Here is a 21,078-nt window from a genome sequence, read left to right on the forward strand (position 1 = left end):
ACCTTATTTGCAATGACTTGTAATTGTAATTTTCAACAATATTTTGGAATGAAAGCTACAATGCTTTCCCCACATGATTAAGTTTTATTACAAAGTTAAATTTTAACCAACTCAATATTAAAAAAAATAAAATCGACAAAGATAATTTTGGAAAAAAATATTACAAAAAAAAAACACAAAAGAAACCGGAAAAAAACCATGTGAGGAAAAACTGTATCAATCCATAGTGTTTTGTGAGGAAAAACTTATATTTACTTGTAATTGCAATTCTTAACCAGCTTAATATTTAAAAAATAAAATTGACATAGACAATTTTAGGGAAAAACATAACAAAACAAAAAAAACCATATGAGAAAAAACACTGTAGCAATCGACAATAATTTACGAAGAAAGTTACAGTGCTTTCCTCGCATATTGTAACTGTAATTTTTAACCAGCTCAATATTAAAAAATAAAATAAAAAAAAAAAGATAATTTCAGAGAAAATCATAAAAAAACAAAAAAAAAACCATGCAGAGAAACACTGTAGCAATCAACAATGTTTTAAAGAAAAAAATTACAAAACTAAATTCTCAATCAGCTCAATAAAAAAAATCGACAAATATAATTTTTTAAAAAATAAAAAAATAAAATAGAAAAACTATATGGGAAAACATCGTAGCAATCCACAGTATTTTAAAGGAAAAAAAATACAAAATGAAATTTTTAATCAGCTTAATATTTAAAAAGTAAAATCAACAAAGATAATTTTTTAAAAAAAAAAATTAAATGGAAAAAAAAAAAGCAAAGTTGAAAAAAAAAAGACCTAAAAAAATAAGAGGAAAAGTTGGGAAAAAAATTAAAAAATATAATAATAAAAACACCGTGGATTACTAAAATTTTCCCCCCCCCCCCCCCTCCCCCCCACCCCCCACCTTTTAGATATTATTAAAACATTTATGAACACCACTAATATAAATATTGTATTGTATCTATCCTAAGGTACATTAGTTTGGTGATATTCATTTATGCTCTATGCACGCCCACCCCTTGCACATGGCATGGGTCCCAAGTGCTTTATAAAATATTAATGAAGTGTTTAAAAGTAGAGTAGTAACGTTAGTTATTTAAAATGTTTTTTTATTTAAAATTATATTAAAATAATATTTTATAAAATTTTAAAAATTATTTTGACATTAATACATCAAAACGATCTAAAAATATTTTAAAAAATAATTTTAAACAAAAAATAAAGAAAAATGTTTAAATTATGATTTTTTATATATAATTGTGATTTTTTTTAATATTTCATGCTGTGCTTTTTTAATATATATTCTTAAAAAATTATATTAAACTAAAAAAATATTTTTTTATTGTTGATATTAACACATCAAAATATTAAAATAAATTAAAAATATTCAATTACCATCTTTCCAACTTAAACACAATTTTATATATACATGAAAAAAAAAACATCTTTCCAACTTAAACACAATTTTATATAAATCGATTTGAATAGGAGAAAGAGACTGAAGTTGTTAGGCGACGATGATAATTGGAGCTACAAAAGACTAAAGGGGTGGCTATCTGGCAATTGCTATGTGTGGGCACAAGGGAGAGAAGTTAAGAAAAAAATTGGGGGCTCCAGTAATTGTCCATGAGTGCAAAATCACAAAAGAAATTAATTTTTTCGTACGTTGTTAATGTTTAATTTCTTTTTATTTAGTTATTAAACTTTTATGACACGGATCCTGAGTTTGATAGGTAACCTGGTTTGACGGGTTAGCCCGGTTAATTCTGGATTAACCCGTCAATTTTTTTTTCTATTTAGTTATCAAACTTTCACGACACGAATCCAAGGTTTGACGAGTTAACCTGGTTTAAAGGGTTAACCCAGTTAATTCAGATTTTTTTTTCTTCATTAGTTTTTTTCTTTCTATTGGTTTTTTTCTTTTTAATTAATTTATTTAATTATCACACTTTTATGATACGACCTTGCAGCCAGACTCGCATCCAAGGCTATTGGGTTTGGTACTGCAGCTAGACCTACCAGGTCATGCAAGTTTAATGTTATTATTAATATTATAAATATTACTTTTAGGTCAGGCGTTACAGCCAAACCCAAGATTCTTGGGTATAACTTTACAGAAAAACCTAACACTTTTAGATCTTAGCTTTTTCTTGGTATTTTTTATATAAAAAAAAATTAACCCACAGCATCGCGCGGATCATGTAACTAGTATCTATTTGAAAAGGAGAAAGAGACTGAAGTGGTTAGGCGACGATGACAAATGGTGCTTCAAAAGACTAAAAATTGCATGAGTGCAAAACTACAAAAGACTGAAGTGGTGGCTATCTGCCAATTGCTATGTGTGGGCACAAGGGAGAGAAGTTAAGAACAAAATTGGGGGCTCCAGAAATTGTCCGTAAGTGCAAAACCACAAAAGAAATTATCCAATCAATCCAACGTCCTAGTTATTGTAAATTGACAATGTCGTGGAAAAAAAATAGAAAAAAAATATTAAATTACCATCTTTCCAACTTAAACACAAAATATATTATTTTAATATTTTTCTAAATAAAAAATACTTTAAAAGTATTTGGTATTGCGGTAATGATTTTTTTTTAAAGTGTTTTTTGTTTAAAAATACATGAAATAAAATTTTTATTATTTTTTAAAATATATTTTTAATATCAATCTGGTAAAATAATTAAAAAAATTAATTTAAAGTAAAAAAATTAAAACAAAAAACCGGTGTGTTAATACTTTGTGAGAAGCCGATTATTGAAATAGTGGTCAGTCATTATTATACATGCCACCTTTTCGGAACATGTCTGGAAAAAAATCAATCAATAATCGCATCTCAAGTGTCAAGTGTCTTAATTGGTGGCCCGCAGCTTATAGCCGGTCCAATCAACTTCATCTTCATAATCTATCACGATAAACATACCACCATATTCACAAATAATAATTACTAGCCGTTTAACATCTATTAGGAATAACGAGATGACTTGCCCGCATGCTGCCGCGGGTTTATAAAATAAATGTACTTGATAGTATAATAATTGTGAACTAGCGCTAGATAAGTAATAGAAATTAAATGTATGATGGAGCAAATATTTCATGACGGAAAAAAAAGTTGTGTTGGTGATAAAAAACTTAAAGACAGAACAAAATGATATGTAGCAATCTATCATGTTTTGTGAGGAAAGATACAGTGCTTTCGCCACATGATTTAGCTTTTCAGTTAATAAAAAGCAAAAAAAAATACAAAGCTAAATTCTCTACCAACTTAATATTAAAAAAAAACCAACAAAGATAATTTTGGAAGGAAAAAAACCCATGAGAAAAAATATTGCAGCAATTGACAATGTTTTGTGAGGAAAACTATAGCGCTTTTCCCAATAAAATAAACTAAAAAACTATTTAGAGAAATATTGTAGCAATCCACAGTGTTTTGTGAGAAAAACTACAACGCTTTCCTCATATGATTTAGCTTTATTGTAATTATAATTCTTAACCAACTCAATATTAAAAAAAAAATCGACAAAGATAATTTTGAAAAAAATCATAAAAAAATCACATGGAAAAACACTGCAACAATTCACAGTGTTTTAAAGAAAAAAAATAACAAAGCTAAATTCTTAATCAACTCAATATTAAAAAAAATCAACAGAGATAATTTTAGGAAAAAAAAATAACAAAACAAACACCGAAAAAATGGGAAAAAATCATGTTGGAAACACTGTAGCAATTCACAGTGTTTTGTGATGGAAGCTACAGTGCTTCCCCACATGATTTAGCCTTATTTGTAATGACTTGTAATTGTAATTCACAAACAACTCAATATTAAAAAAATAAAATTGAAAAAGATAATTTTAAAAAAATTATAACAAAAAAAAACTATGCGGAGAGACACTGTAGCAATCCACAATGTTTTATGAGCAAAGCTACAATACTTTCCCCACATGATTAAGCTTTATTACAAAGTTAAATTTTAACCAACTTAATATTTAAAAAAATAAAATCGACGAAAATGATTTTGGAAAAAAATATTACAAAAAAAGAAAACACAAAAGAAACTGGAAAAAAACCATGTGAGGAAAAACGGTATCAATCCATAGTGTTTTTTGAGGAAAAACTTGTATTTACTTGTAATTACAATTCTTAACCAGCTTAATATTTAAAAAATAAAATTGACAAAGATAATTTTAGGGAAAAACATAACGAAAACAAAAAAAAACCATGTGGGAAAAAACACTGTAGCAACCAACAGTAATTTTCGAGGAAAGTTAAAGTGCTTTGCTCACATATTGTAACTGTAATTTTTAACCAGCTCAATATTAAAAAATAAAATAAAAAAAGATAATTTCGGAGAAAATCATAAAAAAAAACCATGCTGAGAAACACTGTAGTAATAAACAATGTTTTAAAGAAAAAAAATTACAAAACTAAATTCTCAATCAGGTCCATATTAAAAAAAAATCAAAAAATATAAATTTGAAAAATAAAGAAATAAAATAGAAAAATTATGTGGAAAAACATCGCAGCAATCCACGGTATTTTTAAGAAAAAAATTACAAAGCAAAAATTGTAACCAGGTTAATATTTAAAAACTAAAATCAACAAAAATAATTTTCGAAAAAACAAAAGAAAAAATAAATGAAAAAAAAAAGAAAAATTAGGAAATTTGAAAAAAAAAAGTAATTTTGGAAAAATAAAATTTGGAAAAAAAAACAAAAAAAAAGAAGAGAAAAGTTAGAAAAAAAAGGGTTAAGAATCACTGTGGATTACTGTTGTAATTCACAGTGATTTAGGTGTGAGGGAACAGTGATGCCCCCACACCATTTAGATATTGTTTAATAGTGAAAAGAAATTAGAATTAAAGGGTTGCTTGGTTTCAAGTTGAAGCCATGTGATTGCTAATATGATAATTATTGGAAGTTTATATGGTCGTTAACTTCAGGGTCTGTGGAATTAGTCGAGGTACACGCAAGCTGGCCCGGATACCCACATTAATAAATAATAATAATAATAATAATAATAATAATTACTAGCCGTTTAACTTGCTGGGTTATACAAAATAATAATAATTATTATTATTAGTCGTTTAACTTGCTGGGTTATAATTCTTTTTAAAAATATCATATGTATAGATTGTTTCAAGGTGTTTTTTGCATAAAAAAATTAAAAATATAAATTAAAAAGCTATCTAATTAAATAAATTAATAATTATTTATGTAAATAAAAATAAAGTCATTAACAATAACTGAAAAAAAAAACTGAAAAAAAATTAAGAAATAAAAATAAATCAATATATTCAATTATATAAAATGAAACTTTAACCTGATTATGTTTACCGAACTTATTTATTTAAATCAATAAAAGATAAATTCACACCCTAAAAAATTGATGACTTAAAAAATAAATACAAATAAAATTGATTGAATAAACTCAACCCATAAAAAAATATTACACAAGGCCTCACACACCAGCAATATTATTAGCCAGTCCAATAACCTACATAATCTATCACGATAAGCATGCCACCATATTCACAAATAGTAATTATTAGTCGTTTAACTTGTGATTCTCTGCGGTTTTTAATTTTTTTAAAAAATATTGGGTATACAGGCTATTTCAAAATGTTTTTTACATAAAAAAATTCAAAGTATAAATTGAAAGGCTTATGCAAGCATCTAATTAAATAAATCGATAATCATTTATGTAAATAAAAAAAATTGTTAATAATAACCTAGAAAAGAACTAAAAAAATTGAGAGATGAAAGTAGATTAATATATTCAATCACATAAAATAAGAACTTCACCTGATTGTATGTACCGAACTTATTTATTTAAGTTAATAAAAGATAAATTCACACCCTGAAAAATGAATATCTTTTATTTTTAAAAATAAACTTTATTTGAATAAAAACAATATAGATAAATTAGAATAATATCTTGAAAAAAAAAAAAAAAAAACTTATATTAAAAAAGGCATGCAAAACTCGTAATCTAAATCATGAGACTAAGATAAACCCATATAAAAAACTTAAAGATAATCACAAAACCAATATTAAAAAAAACTAATGCAGAAGGATAAGATCGTACGAAGTCAAATCCCTAACAAATTAAATGTCAAAAGATAAAACCAGTAAAAAAAACCAATTACACAAAATGATTTAAAAAATTAAGCGTGAAAAAAAATTAATTAGAGGAATAAAAATCTTCAATTAGAGAGTTAAATTGAATTGAAAAATAGATTAAATATAAAGAAAAAAAATAAAAAAAAAGATGGTCAAACTGAAAAAAAAAACAATAAAAATTGTTTGAAGGATAAAATTGACAAAATATCAAGGAGAAGAAAAGTGTCAAGGGGAGAAGTTAAGAAAAAAATTGTGGGGTCCAGAAATTGTCCTTAAGTGCAAAACTACAAAAGAAATTATCCAATCAATCCTACGTCCTAGCCTATTATTGTCAATTTACAATTATTGTAAATTTACAGTGTCGTGGAAAAAAAATAGAAAAAAAAGGTGATTTTACTTTGAAATTTATGCCACCACGGGTCATGGAAGACATTGTTAGGTACCACAAACTATTTTTTATTTAAAATTAATTTTTTTATATTTTTGAATTGTGTGCTGATATCAATAATATTTAAAAAATAAAAAAATATATTATTTTAATATATTTCTAAATAAAAACAACATTAAAAATAACTGCTGCTAGACTACTTTCAAATATCCTCGGAGTAATGTTTGTTATTGCGATTCATTGTGTTTTTAAGAGTGTTTTTAGTTTAAAATACATTATAATAATTTTGTTTTGATTTTTTTTATTTTTTGACATCAACGTATTAAATTCATCAAAATATATTAAAAAACCAATTTAATACATTTTCAATCCAAATATAATTTTAAAACGCACTCAAATATAATTTTAAACACAAAATCAAACGGAGCCTGGAAGAAAGCAGCTATTGAACATTCTCTAATTTGAAATCTCAGTGATCTGGCCTCGCCATATAAGAAGGTGATTTAATTATAAACCGGGTTTCCATTAACTTTAAGCTTAGCCCGTGGCTCACATGACAGGACCAGGACTGATTATAAGCACATGGACTACCTGACCAATCTCTTTTATTGTATTCTTGTTAGTTTAATATATCTTATAGCTAATCGGTTGGTTAAAAGTAATATTATTTGTCCCTCCTTACTGGCTGAATTTTAGCTTTGCATTCTCGTGCTTCCAAGCACCCTGGATAATTCACTACTTCTCCATATTAAGTAATTAAGGTTGGTTGATGATTTTTTTTTATTGTTCCTCTCTGTAGACTAAAACAAGCTACCCCAATTACATTTAATAGCGTATAGCTTAACTAAAAAATTAGTCTCTTTGAACAAACTAGTATACTTGTCTAATCCCTGGGTTCTTGGTATAAGCAGCGAGGGTGAGTAGCAGATATAAGCAGTCAAACCAATAAGTCGAGCCCATGTTTTGTCACCATAACTCATAAGATAAGACGAACTGTCCACCCAATAAGCTATCCACTTGAAATTACTATGATAGAGTGCTTGGTTTTTTTTCACCCATGCCTTCTCATCTAGGTCATTCCACTCTTTGTCCTAACTCAATTTTTATCTTTTGGCTTTTAATTTAATTTTTACAGGGTTTAAAATGAAAAATAAAAAAATCAGAGATTTATTTCGATGAAAGTGTGATTTGTCAACTTCCGTGAAAATTAAGGACTACAATATGCTTTTGTCATTCTATATTTATATTTAGGATAATCCTTATCTTCAAGATAATCTTTATCTTCGAGATAATCCTTGTCTTTAAGATAATGATAGTTATCCGCTTTCAAATTTGATTCTTAATCAAATTCAAACTTCAAAGAACAGAATAAGTTTGATTGAAACTTGATTTCTCACAAGTGAAGGGACTCTGGTACTATAAATAAGAGAAAAAGGAAAAACAAGAGGAAAACCGAAAACCAGATCAAAAAAACGGAGGCAGAACCACAGCAAAAACAAAGCAAAAACCCAGAGAAAGAAATAATACACAGAGAGGAGGAGAGGAAAGGAAACCAGCATACACAGAGAATTGTCCCCGCCATTGCCTTCATCTCTGCAGACATTCCTGCACAAAAAATAAAACACCCAAAACAAACTCACAGCAGGCCGGCATCATCTTCTTAGTGTTAAAGGCTGCTGAGAAAAAGAAAGGAAAACACAGACCAGTGAGCACAGAGAAGGCCGTGAAAACGAAGGGAAACAGGAGACAAACACAGGAAGGACAGAGAAAAAAAATAGCGATGGGAACTGGAGAAAAATCAGAAGAAAAACCGAGAGGGAACCAGGGGAAAAACAAAAGAAAGGACTGAACCGAGAGAGGGGGAGCAAGAGGAGAAAAAGAACGGACGGTGAGAGAGTCAGGATAATAAAAGAGCAAGAACAGAGAGACTATACAGAAGGCCACATGATAGCGAAATAAACACAGAACAGGGACAGGCAGGAAGAAACCAATCAGAGAAAAGCAAGAACAAAGGAGAAGGGAAGAGAAAGGAGCTTCGCCGACGAATCTTTCATCACGTTTTCATCTTCATAGCTACCAGGTAAGTAAGCTTCTCTTTCCCCGCTTTTCATTTTAATTCACCGGTTACTATTTACTTTGAATTTCAATTCACACATTCTAACTTAATTCCTCTATTCTGTTCATGCACGCGTGAAATCACTTCACGCATGCTTTCTTTGATTTTTGCCCAGCCGGGTCACTGGATTGGGCCAGTGACCAGGCTGGGCTGGCTGGGTCCAGCCCAGCCCCCATGGGCTGAACTGGGCCAAGCCCAAAAAAATAATAAAAAAATAGAAAAATAACAAAGTAAAAAAATATGTGCATGCATGAAAAATAAAATTTATTTTATTGGTTTATTAACTGATTCCAGAGTCAGGAATAAAAATACTGATTTAATTGTTTCTTTTTATTTAGCTACATAAAAAAATAAAAAATATGTGAATGCCTAATAAAATAAATATGAATTTATTGTTTTTATTCATTGACGCCAGAGTCAGAATAAAGATATTGATTCAAATTTATTTCATTGTATTTTATTTAAATTACATAAAAATAAAAATATGCATGCAAAAATAAAATAAAATAAAGTAAATTTATTGGTTTATTCACTGACGCCAGAGTCAGGAATAAAGTTACTGATGTAAATTTATTTTCTTATATTTTACTTTTATTTAGTTACATAAAAAATGTGTATGTGTAAAAAATAAATTTATTTGATTTGTTTATTCACTGACGCCAGAGTCAGGAATAAAAAATACTGATTTAAATTTATTTTATAGCTACGTACTATTTATCAACGCCAGAGTTGGAAATATCTGTAGTTAAATATTCACTGGCGCCAGAGTCAGAAATATTACACGCAAACCATCATAGCATAAACCAACAAAATGTTAGCAATTTATGACAAAACCAGCAATGCAGCCTGCCTCAAGCAGGACGTTTAAGGGGTGATAATATCTTCCTTTTTGCGTAACCAGTCTCGTACCATAGAATCTCTGCTGACCAGTCAAGGTTCCTAGTAACCATAATACTAGGTGGTGACTCCTTAAAACAAACCATTCCCCATCAAAGAATAGGATGCCAAAAATCCATTCTTTTCCATGATAATTTTTAAGGCCGCCGCGATGTCGGGTGCGACACTCTTCATTTAAAATCAGCCCAATATTAAACCACAAAAAATTATTGAAAACTTCTCTCGATGTCTCTAAGTGATTGACTATCCATATAAATAGTAGAGGAACACGACACCGTATCGCTCTCTTTCCATTCAGTATATAATGGTTTAGGGATAAGAGAGTTTCAACTAAGATAACTGAGATGAGGTTATTCTTTGTCCATTCATACTCAATGAATGGCGTTGACAACTTCAACACTAATGATCCTAACGACTTCTGAAGGAAACAAAACTAACCCGAAGATGGCGAAAGCAACTACTTACTATTTCTCTTCTCTTAGCTTTCCATTGTCTTTATCTGTCTTCAACTTATTCTCAATCAATTTCCATTAAAATCCTCCATTAGACGTTCTATATTGATCAACTTGGTGTAAATGAATTAATTTTACGACCTCGACAATTTTATTCTCAATTCTTTATCTGAAATATACTTTGTGAGGGTTATTTATGAAGTTTAAAATATGGGCATACTCTTTAATGGTAAGGGTCATGTCAATATCTCCGAAGGTGAAACATATATAACCTAGATTCCAAAAATACATTGACTTACTAAAATCTGAACTAAGATTCTTATTAGGTGGGCAATTCTCTTATACTTCTTCTCAAACAAAGTCTCATCTACATGCCCCAAGACTGACACAAGCTTCTTTATATTGTCCATAGAGTAATATACTTTGGTTATGTGCGATAGTTCTCGACCTCAGTCCTTAGGCAATCCTCTTCAACTAATTGCATCATCTCGAATCTTTCCCCATACTCAGAGAAAGTTATCGAAGTCATGGTCTTAGCTCAAAAACCCTACAGAGTTCAGGATTTTAATCATGTTGTCCCTAATGCAAAATGAATTATTAAGGATTCCATACCTTAAAAGCAGGTTCTAGGTTATTACATGAGGGGTAAGTTCACTATCTGATCTCAAAAGGGTTTATGATCTGTCCAGTGACCACCTTTCATGAAGGCAGTATAAGGGTTTACAAGAAATAGTTGGGGCACAGTGTGACCGTCCTTATCAAGTAAACGCTCAACTCATAGTTGAATGTTTCATGAATTGGAACCCCGACTAAAAGTCATGAGACAAACCGCTACTCCCCACCTAACCTAGAATTCGGTTTATTCAAAAATTAAGATGCATGAAGGCATTAATCTATACCCGATGTACTTATATATGAGAAATATATAAAATTGCATGCTAAAACAGTAAAAAGAAAAATATGCCTAAGTTAAATAAACAGGCCAACAAAATAAATAGGCAAATAATCAAACAAGCAAAGTTTAGTCCAACCAGACAAGTCTCATGTGGAGTCACCATCCTATCGTGACAACTGTCGCACCCGACATCGCGGCGGCCTTAAAAAATTATGAAATCTTTGGAAAGAACGGATTTCTGGCATCCTGTTCTTTCATGGGGAATGGTCTTGTTTAAGGAGTCGCCACCTAGTATTATGGTCACTAGGAACCCTAACTGGTCAATAGAGATTCTATGGTTCGGGACTGGTTACGTAAAAGGAAAGATATTATCACCCCTTAAACGTCCTGCCTAAGGCAGGTTGCATTGCTAGTTTCATCTTAAATTGCTAAATGTTTATTAATTTATGCTATGAAAATTTGCTTATAATATTCTTGACTCTGGCGCCAGTGAATATTCAACTACGGATATTTCCAACTCTGGCGTTGGTAAATATTACGTAGCTATAAAATAAATTAGATCAATATTTTTTTATTCCCGACTCTAGCACCAATGAATAAATAAATAATAATAAATTTATTTTTACGCATGCACATATTTTTTATTTTTTCTAGCTAAATAAAATAAAATACAACGAATAAAAATAATATAAATTTAAACCGGTATTTTTATTCCTGACTCTGACGTCAGTGAATAAACCAATAAATTTACATTATTTTTATTCATCTAAATAAAATAAAATACAACGAATAAAAATAATATAAATTTAAACCGGTATTTTTATTCCTGACTCTAGTGTTAGTGAATAAACCAATAAATTTATATTATTTTTATTCATGCATACACATTTTTTTTATTTATTATTTCTTTCTATATTTTTTATCTTTCTGTTTTTTTATTTTTTTAGGCTGAAATTAATCACTGGCTCAAATCAGTACCAAGTAGTAGGCGTGCATGACAGCGCACGCCTGCTAAAGAAACAAAGGAATTGTAAAAGTAAAATTCACTGCTACAGTAGCATGTGAATTATAATTCACAGCTACTGTAGCAAAGCAAATGAAATATAAGGCAACAGAGAAGAACGAAGGAACTTACCTGATGCGCGGAGACGAAGTCGAAGACGAGGGTAATGGCGTGCTCTAGTCAATGCTTCTGTTTTTCTTCTCTGGCTTTCGGGTCCTTATTCTCTGGTTTTTCCTTCCCCGGCCTCTGCTGCGCTGCTGTTGTTGTAGGAGCACATGCTGAACGACTCACAATATGGCATAAAGGAAGATGATATGTTGGGGAAGAAGAAGTTGCACCGCTGATTTACTAGTGCGGTCGTTGCTGGTGCAGAAGGAAGAAGCTTGTTGCTGTTGCCAGGGGAATTAATCCTGTTTTCTTTGCAGTTCACGGCTGAGAAGACCAAATGTCATTGCAACGTGCTGCTGGAATGAATATTAACTGGGGGCTGCTGCGGGAAGAAGAGAGGAAAAAAGCTGGGGGGAGGGGGCAGCGACGGCTAGCCTAGGACTCGGCCGTGCTTTTTTTTTTTGTAAATGTCTTTTTTATGTTTTTGTAGGTTTCTGGTAATGGCCTTCTTTGAGTTTTTTTTTTTCTTTTAGGGTTTCTCTCTAATCATCTCCATTCGCATAGACTGGGATCAGTATTTATAGTGTAAGAGTCCTATCGCTTGTAAGAAGTAAAGTCTCAATCAAACTCATTCTCTTTTTTTGAAATTCAAATTAGAATCGAATTCAAAATCAGACAACTTTCATTATCTTGAAGGTAAGGATTATCTTGAAAATAATGATCATTTCGAAAGTAAGGATTATCTCAAAGATAAGGATAGAATGACAAAAGCACATTATAGTCCTTAATTTTCACGCAAGTTGACAAATCACACTTTTCATCGAAATAAGTCTCTGATCTTTTAATTTTACATTTTAAACCCTGAAAAAATTAAATTAAAAACCAATGGGCCAAAATTGGGTTATGACAACAACGTCGTGTGGCGGAGCTACCTCCTGGAATTGAGGGGGTTTTGGGTTTAATCATAAAGTTATGATTATAGAGTTCAGGAATCACCACCTAGTATTATGGTCATTATGAAACCTAATGGTCTGTGAGAGTCTAGGTAAAAGGATTAGTTGTGCAAGGAGAAGATGCATTACCCTTAGTACACCCTATCTAAGATAAACTGCATTGTTGATTGATTGTTTTTCTAGGTCATGTTTCCATTTGTTGGTCTCATCTAAGATTCAGGGAAAATCTCCCTCCGTGAGGAAGTCTCTAACTTATTGGGTTAATCTTAATTGTTTTAAGGCCCGTATTTAGCATCACATTTATTTTCTATGTTGTATCTTTAATACTTGAGGATATACTTTACAGTGTAATTTTATACTCTCAAATATTAAATTCTTACAACTAAATTATAACTCTCTGAATAAAAAAACTAATTGTTGTGAGATTTTTTGTATTTTGGTCAAACCCTAATGAAAAATTATAAACCAGTTATGATATACATTTTGTATTTTTAAAACACGATAAAAAATAAGATTTTATCCCTAAACAACTTTAGATTTGTCTAACAGGATCTTAGAAACTTTCGAATAATTTTTTTTTATTATTTCCACTACATGTGTCGCACCCTCGCGGCGGAGCGCGGTGTCGCGGCGATCCTCGATTGGTTTCGGTTTTTTTTTGTTTATTGTGTAAAGGAGTCGCCACCTAGTATTTTGGTCACTAGGAACCCTAACTAGTTTTTCAGAGATTCTAAGGCAAGGGACTGGTTGCGTAAAGGGAAGGTATTAGCACCCCTAGTACGCCCTACCTAAGATAAGCTGCTTGGTGTTTGGTTTGTTTTATAATTGCTATGATGTTGATGTTTTCTAATCCCATCAGTTTTTTTAGGTGTGATTTAAACTGAATTGATTAAGATAGAAATCCAAGGAGATTCCATGTGCTTTAAAAGCTCATTTTCCCCTTTATTTCAATAGTTTGCGACTCGTAAATCGCAAGGAGGAGGGACAAAAATTTAGAAATCTAGGGCGCTTTAAAAGCCTATTTTTGCCTTAGTGTTTTATACTCTCACGGCTCGTAAACCGTGGAGTAAAAAATTGAAATTTCCTCGATTATAATCAAGGCTTCTTTCAAGGATATGTGATGACTTATTATCCCTAGAAAATTATTTTGGATATTTATCACTTAGGGTTTCTTTATCCAAATATTAACATTGAATAATAACAAGTTATTCCCATTAATATTTTGGATATTCATCCATTTGGGATTTCTTTATCCAAATATTAACGGTGAATAATAGATGAATTCCCCCCAAAATAAGATTTTTTATTTTTTGGAATATTGGCCAATACCCTTTGGAGTTTTACAAACATGTTGTAAAATCCAGAAATGCAAGAAAATAATTTTTGTTGTGTTTAAGAAATCCATGCGAAAACACATTTTCAAAACTTCCAATATTTTTTGTATAAAAAAGAGCGTTCAAAACATGTTAGGGTATTGGCCGTATGCAACACATAAGAAAACATTTTTTTTATATATATGTATATTTGTCACATTGCGTAGAAAACCAGGTATTCTAAATACGAGATTGATATTTTTTTTACAACATAAAAAAAATCCAGACCTTGAAATAAATATGCCAGAAAATAAATATCTTTCTCTTTCTTTTATTTTATTTTTTAAAAATGTCATTCGCCCAAGCAAGTGACCCGGCTGGACACAAAAGGTTACAGTTACAGCTTAAGGGTGCAGTTACAGCTTAATGAAAGCTGGCGAGTTACTGTTCAAGTGAATTAAATTTCACTTGAGCAGTAACACATGCAACCAAGAAATGCATGCGGAATTGAATAACAGACCTGGAGAAAAACGAAGGAGCTGCAGCGATGTTGAAGGCGTGCTGGCTGGTCTGTCCGTGTTCGTCTGTTCCAGCTCTTTTCCCTTTGTTATCTGCTTGCGTCGGTCTCCTGCGTTCAGCTCTGTCTTCGTCCCTTTCTCTCTACTGGTTTTAGCTTTTCTATCCTCTCTTCTGTTCTGCAGATCCTGGCGCTGAAACAGGCAAAGGAGATGGCACTGCAGCTTTTCTTTTTCCTTGCTTCTTCCTGTTTTCTTCTCTTCTCTTTCCCTCCTTCTCTGTTCTGCTTTCCTTTTTCTTTTTCTCTTTTCACAGTAACGAACAGAAACTCTTTCTGTTCTCTGCGTTTTATCTCTACTCCCTCTGTTCTTTTTTCATTTTTTCTGCTGCTCCCTCTTTTCCTTCTCCTATTACCTGCCTCTCCGTGAAGATGATGAGGGAGATGGCGATGAAAGCGTGTTATGCTGGTTGAGTTCACGCCCCTGCCTCTGTATTTTTTTGGCTTTCGACAGTGTAGTTCTGCTCTCTCTTTTTTCCTTTCGTTCCTCTCCTTTCCGTCCTTTTTTTTTTCTGTCCCTTTTCTCCTTTTTTTTTTCTCCTCTCCCACTCCTTCCCTCAGCAGAAGAGGCTTATATAGCCTAACATGCAGCTCTATTTAGGAAACAAATATTACACTAATTCTAGGTTGTAATCTCGGGTGAGCAAAAAATAGAAAACCAAAATATTTTATTCTGATTCTGTGATCAGCAGTGATTTCTTTCCAAGTTAGAGGATGGTACGGCTCCTTTCTTTCCTTCCATAGCTGGGACCATGAAGCACCAGCTGCTCCCTTTAAAATGAGGCAAAAAAAACGTGGTCTGCAGTTCCAAAAATCAGGCGTGATGATAAAGGAAAACAACAGGAATTTGCAGAGAAAAAAGGAAAGAACTAAGCCGGGAAGGTTTGTGCAGGAAAGAAATCAGACGGGGGGAGGGGTTGTTCTCATAATGACAACGGACTGTGCAGTTTGTGTCAAAACAAAAGGTAGTAAGACGTCGTAAAAATGAGAGCAAAACGTGATCAGGTCCCCTATTTTCCTTTTCTGATCGAATCTTTGTTCTTCAATTTCTTCATCGAGCAAAATTTCTTTCTAATTTTATCTTCAATCAACTTTCTTATTTTAGCACCTGTTCCATTTGGTCCTTGGTAAAAAAAAAAAAAAAGCTTCAAATTAGCCTGCAATTGGTTTTCAAACTTTAAGCATCTTGCAATTGTGTCCCTGCAAACATGGGCAAAAATCTTTCTCGCGGCAGAAATCCCTGCTTTCACACTAGATATTCAAACGAGAATGTCTTGAGCTTCTGATATCAAAATCAAGCAATTCAAAAGCCCAAATTCATCTACGTGTCCCGGACTACATCTTTGATGAAGGATTCGAAGTGAGATAAATTCTTTTTGAATAACAGAATTGCAACCAAACTCGGCTGGAAACCTTCTCGCGGCAGGATTCTATGTTTTCACGCTAGATTTCAAACAGGAATATCTTGAGCTTCTGATATTGAAATCAAGCAATTCAAAATCTCAAATTCATCTACGTGTCCTGGACTACAACTTTGATGAAGGATTCAAAGTGAGATAAAATTGTTTTAGATAACAGAATCTGGCAGGGATCTAGTTGGTCAAAAAGGTTTTCTTAATATGACAATGCCAAGCATTCAAATCTAACTGAGAGTCTACCCTAAGAACAGTGACCCCCAGGACCCAATAAAGGTGTAGGTTAATTTTTCAACATGTCATGAGTGATAGAATATAGTTAGGATGGTCAGATATCGTACGAAACCAAGTCAGAATCAGAGCCTAAGTTGGAACAAGAAATTGAGACAGCAGCAGAACCAGTTTTTTTGGGTGCAAATTCTGAGGGATTTATGCAACCTTAAAGACCAGATAAAGAAGAAACGAATTTAGCATTATGAAGACTCCTGATCAATCTAAGAAAACTTGATGATTTTAGCAGCAAAGGGGAAGGATAAAGGGAGCAGAAAACAGCTCAAACAGGGTTTTAAAAAAATATTTCTTTCTCTGCTTTTGTCAATTTTCCAACAAACATGAGTTAAACTCCTACACTCAGTTCAAAAAAGGTATACACCGTCTCCAGCATGTGGGGTCCAAAAATGAGTAACAACAACATGCATGATATTCAAAAACCCTAAAATTCCTTGCAATACAACATTGTTGCACACATGAGTTTTCCAATAAGAATTGAATTGATGATGATAGAGTGATGTTGATGATATTTTGATCACATGATATATTAAAAAAATTAAAATACAATATAAAAAAAATTAAAATACCATATTTATATGAATAACCAGTAGTTTATTTTATGATGATGTTAAGTTTTTATTATTGAAATAATAAATTTTGTTAGTGTTTGTTTTTGTTGTCAAACCGTGTTTTTGAAAAAAAATTATTTTTATTTTGCTTCGAATTAATATTTTGTGTAAAAAATATGTATGTGTAAAAAATAAATTTATTTTCTTGTATTTTACTTTTATTTAGTTACATAAAAAATATGTATGCGTAAAAAATAAATTTATTTGATTTGTTTATTCATTGACGCCAGAGTCAGGAATAAAAAATACTGATTTAAATTTATTTTATAGCTACGTACTATTTATCAACGCCAGAGTTGAAAATATTTATAGTTAAATATTCACTAGCGCCAGAGTCAGGAATATTACACGCAAACATTAAATAATCGGCAGGCATTTGTATCTCTCTTGTAATTTCTTCCAATCCAAACATGTAACAAGCCATCAACATTGACTTGAAAATAGTAGCTAGGCACAGACAAAGTCGTGCATCATCTAGACGACATTATAACCCCCAACAACAGTACTAAGGTCCATCATGACCGCTGGATTTGAATCCAATGGTTGATGTTGGACGTTGACTCAAATCATCGGTCATCTGAACTTGATTTCCATTTACATGACTGTGCATGGCGCCGAGGGATTTTGCCATCCAAGTATAAAGTAGAGGTGTTAATCATTTCGAAGGTTGCAATGTTTACCTGTAGATTTTATAAGAAGGTAACGTAATAATCACATATGAATCTAATTTGAAGTTCATGAAAGTAGAGAATCCAAGGAAAGCCATGGACCAAACCATTATCCATTATCTATGTATTAATTAGCCCATCACTTACATGGCTATACCTGGACTGGCTAGAAGCCCAGAGGCTACAACAGGGCTGCAAGTAACACCTTATGCAGTTTATACTGACTATCACTCTGCTGCGGGATAGATATTATTATTTTAATAGAAAAAATAAATATATACGTTTTTTCATTATATCTTTTAATGTAAGAAATTCTGATTATAAATAAATAAAAAAACCTATGTATACATTCAATTAAATAAATTGAGAATTATTTTTACTAATAAAAAAAATCATTAACAATAAGTAAAGGCTAAACTTGAAAAATTAAGAGATAGACGTAAATTAATATATTTAATCTAATAACATGAACCATGTACTTGGTTGTGTTTGATAACTTTGTTTATTAGATGTAATCTTGTATTTAATTAAACAATAATAGAAATTGATACACGTGAAAATAATTAAATAAAATAAATAAATAAAATTTATACAAGTTGCATAAATTATAAAAATAAATATTATTATTTTATAGAAAAACCAACTAAAAATTAAATAATCAAGATAATAGCGGTTGATTTATTATTATTATTATTGAAGCATGTCGTTTTATTAGGAATTGACCGAGTATATCAAATAATTAATAACATAGTCGGATTAAACGAGTTTAGTCACATAAATATTTTGTTTTTGCTTCAACTTGACATCTTCAAATCAAGAATTTTATGAATCTACCAATAGGGTATAATTAACAACCATTACTACTTTACAAGTCGATGGAGATTTCCATAATTAACCCCAACTTGAATTTTCAAAACAGGTAGTTGCTTACTAACTGTATCCATGGGAAAACAAATTGAAACCCCAACTTGAATGTTTTTCGTGATTGGTTTGAAGATTTAAGATAGTAAAAAGGGTTTTTCTTTGAAGACTTTGTTTGAAAAATGATTAAGATCTATTTGGGGTTTTTATTTTATTATATTTTGGATGGATAACTACCTAGCATGGTGATTTTTAATGTGTTTATATTAAGAATAATTTTTTTTAAAAAAATATTATTTTAAAAAAAATATTATAAAAAAATTATCATTAATAAAGTATAATTATGAACACCGCTAATATATTAAGCATAAATCTTAGTCCTAATTAAATTTAGTCCATAAAAATTACCAATATAAATTTAATTTGTAAGTATATATATAATATTGATAAAATATCTAACTCCATCGTGGCACTTGAGGTATTGGCCTTGCGGTGGTAGGGACTTGTTCCCTTTTTTTCTACACCCGGGTTCGAACCTCACTGTGCAAGCATGTCATCTCTGATGTGCCTTACATGCTCATTGGATTTGCAGGATGTTTACTGGATCATGAGATTAGTCGTGGTGAGTGAAAGCTAGCCTGGACACCCATGTAAATAAATAAAAAATAAATAGATGAAATTTACAAAACATTAATAATTATGTTGGAAATGTCAAACATGCTTCGCCGAATGATTGTTATGAACACCGCTAATATAAAGGTTGTATTGTATCTATCATAAGGAACATTAGTTTGGTGATGTTCATTTATGCTCTATGCACGCCCACCCCCCGCACATGGCATGTGTCCCAAGTGTTTTATAAAATATTAATGAGGTGGTTAGAATACGGTAGTATTTGTAATTTAAAATGTTTTTTTTAATATATTAAAGTAATATTTTTTATGTTTTAAAAATTATTTAAATATTAGTAAAAAAACAATAAACACGATATGAAAATAAAAAAAATTAATTTTAAATAAGAAATAAAGAAATGTTTTTAAATTTTTTAAAAACACTGTAACACGTTTACAAACATCCCTAATTCCTTATCCTTCGCTGTTATAGTCATCATTGGGTTTTGAATTCCTATGGAATGGCATTTTTTATATATAATTGTGATTTTTTTTTTATTTCATGCTGTGCTTTTTTAAAATATATATATTCTTAAAAAAATATTAAATTAATATCTTTCCAACTTAAACACTATATATATATATATATATATATATATATATATATATATATATATATATATATATATATATATATATAACATCCTCTTGAGCATTTATATCGATTTGAAAAGAAGAAAGAGACAGAAGTGGTTAAGCGACGATAATAAATGAATGGTGCTACAAAAGATTAAACGGAGGTGGCTATTTGCCAAATTTTAGGTTCTATTTTATTTTAAAAAAGTGGCTTTAAAAAAATTATTTTTAAAATTTTTTTGTGTTTGTTTGCTATTAAAAAATTGATAAAAAAACACTTTTCAGTAAAAAAAAATTTAGTTTGGTTTTCAGAAAAATATTTTTTTTTATTTTAAGCTGAAAATATTTTTTCGGAAGTTGTGAAAAATTTAAAAATATCATATTATTTACTGATTATATCAAATTTGATCATCAAACTTTTGATTGCTATATATATTTTATTTTGAATATTTATTTTTCAATTTCATCCCTTATAATTTAATTTTTATATTAATTTTAGTTTTCATTTTTATAATTATTTTTTATTTTTTTTATCATTTTTTAATTGAAATTTCCATTCCTCACATTTTCAAAATTGAAGAAAGCAATTGAAAGTGAAAGAAACGGAGGTGCACGCACCAGCACCATCACCATTACCTTGGAAAATGAAACCTTTTGCTTTTATTTGCAATAATATTAAGTACTTACGTGACCCTACAATAATATTTATACATCTCACCAACCTTATTGACCTTATTGTTTAATCACATAAGATGGTCTCTTTGCGTAAAATATTATAAATTATATGAGTTTATTTCTAAGGTTAATTTTATGGAATGAAAAATATATTATCAATTAACTAACATAATTTTCATTGGGAAACCATAGCCAGTCTTTTATTATATTTTGTTTCTGGGCATTTCATCCGGCAAAAAAATGACGAGAGAATAGATGGAGATCGAGGGGTTTTTTGAAACAAATAATAGCACTTTGGAAGAAAACATTCAAAGGGACAAAATCCTAGGAGTACTATACAAAGATAAGATAGCATAAAAAACAAAGACTAGCACAAAGTCGTGCATCATCTAGCTTGATGAAAGAGGTCAAAACAACAGCAGCAACACAAAAGGGATGATATTATAAACACAACAACACTAAGGCCCATCATGACCTTTAAAACAAAG

The 21,078-nt window shown here is 30.6% G+C and overlaps 2 protein-coding genes across 5 annotated transcripts in view; one reads left to right on the plus strand and one right to left on the minus strand.

Moving 5' to 3' along the window:
• The first annotated feature begins 7,812 nt into the window (after positions 1-7,812).
• The window catches only part of LOC112328008 (uncharacterized), a 47,222-nt gene continuing 33,956 nt past the window's right edge, over positions 7,813-21,078 (plus strand). The window contains exons 1-3 of one of the 4 annotated variants that reach the window (XR_008059431.1): positions 7,861-8,594; positions 11,822-12,040; positions 12,147-12,636. The gene's annotated coding sequence lies outside the window, so the exon portion shown is untranslated. Of the gene's footprint in view, positions 8,595-11,821; positions 12,637-21,078 lie in introns of those variants that run through there. The other 3 variants (XR_002982514.2, XM_052453699.1, XM_052453698.1) reach the window with 3 other exon arrangements.
• The window catches only part of LOC18099774 (leucine-rich repeat extensin-like protein 3), a 121,072-nt gene continuing 121,007 nt past the window's right edge, over positions 21,014-21,078 (minus strand). Inside the window, exon 5 of the transcript XR_008059435.1 lies at positions 21,014-21,065. The gene's annotated coding sequence lies outside the window, so the exon portion shown is untranslated. The remainder of the gene's footprint in view (positions 21,066-21,078) is intronic.

This window comes from Populus trichocarpa, chromosome 6, assembly GCF_000002775.5.
Source record: "Populus trichocarpa isolate Nisqually-1 chromosome 6, P.trichocarpa_v4.1, whole genome shotgun sequence".
Classification (NCBI taxonomy): domain Eukaryota; kingdom Viridiplantae; phylum Streptophyta; class Magnoliopsida; order Malpighiales; family Salicaceae; genus Populus; species Populus trichocarpa.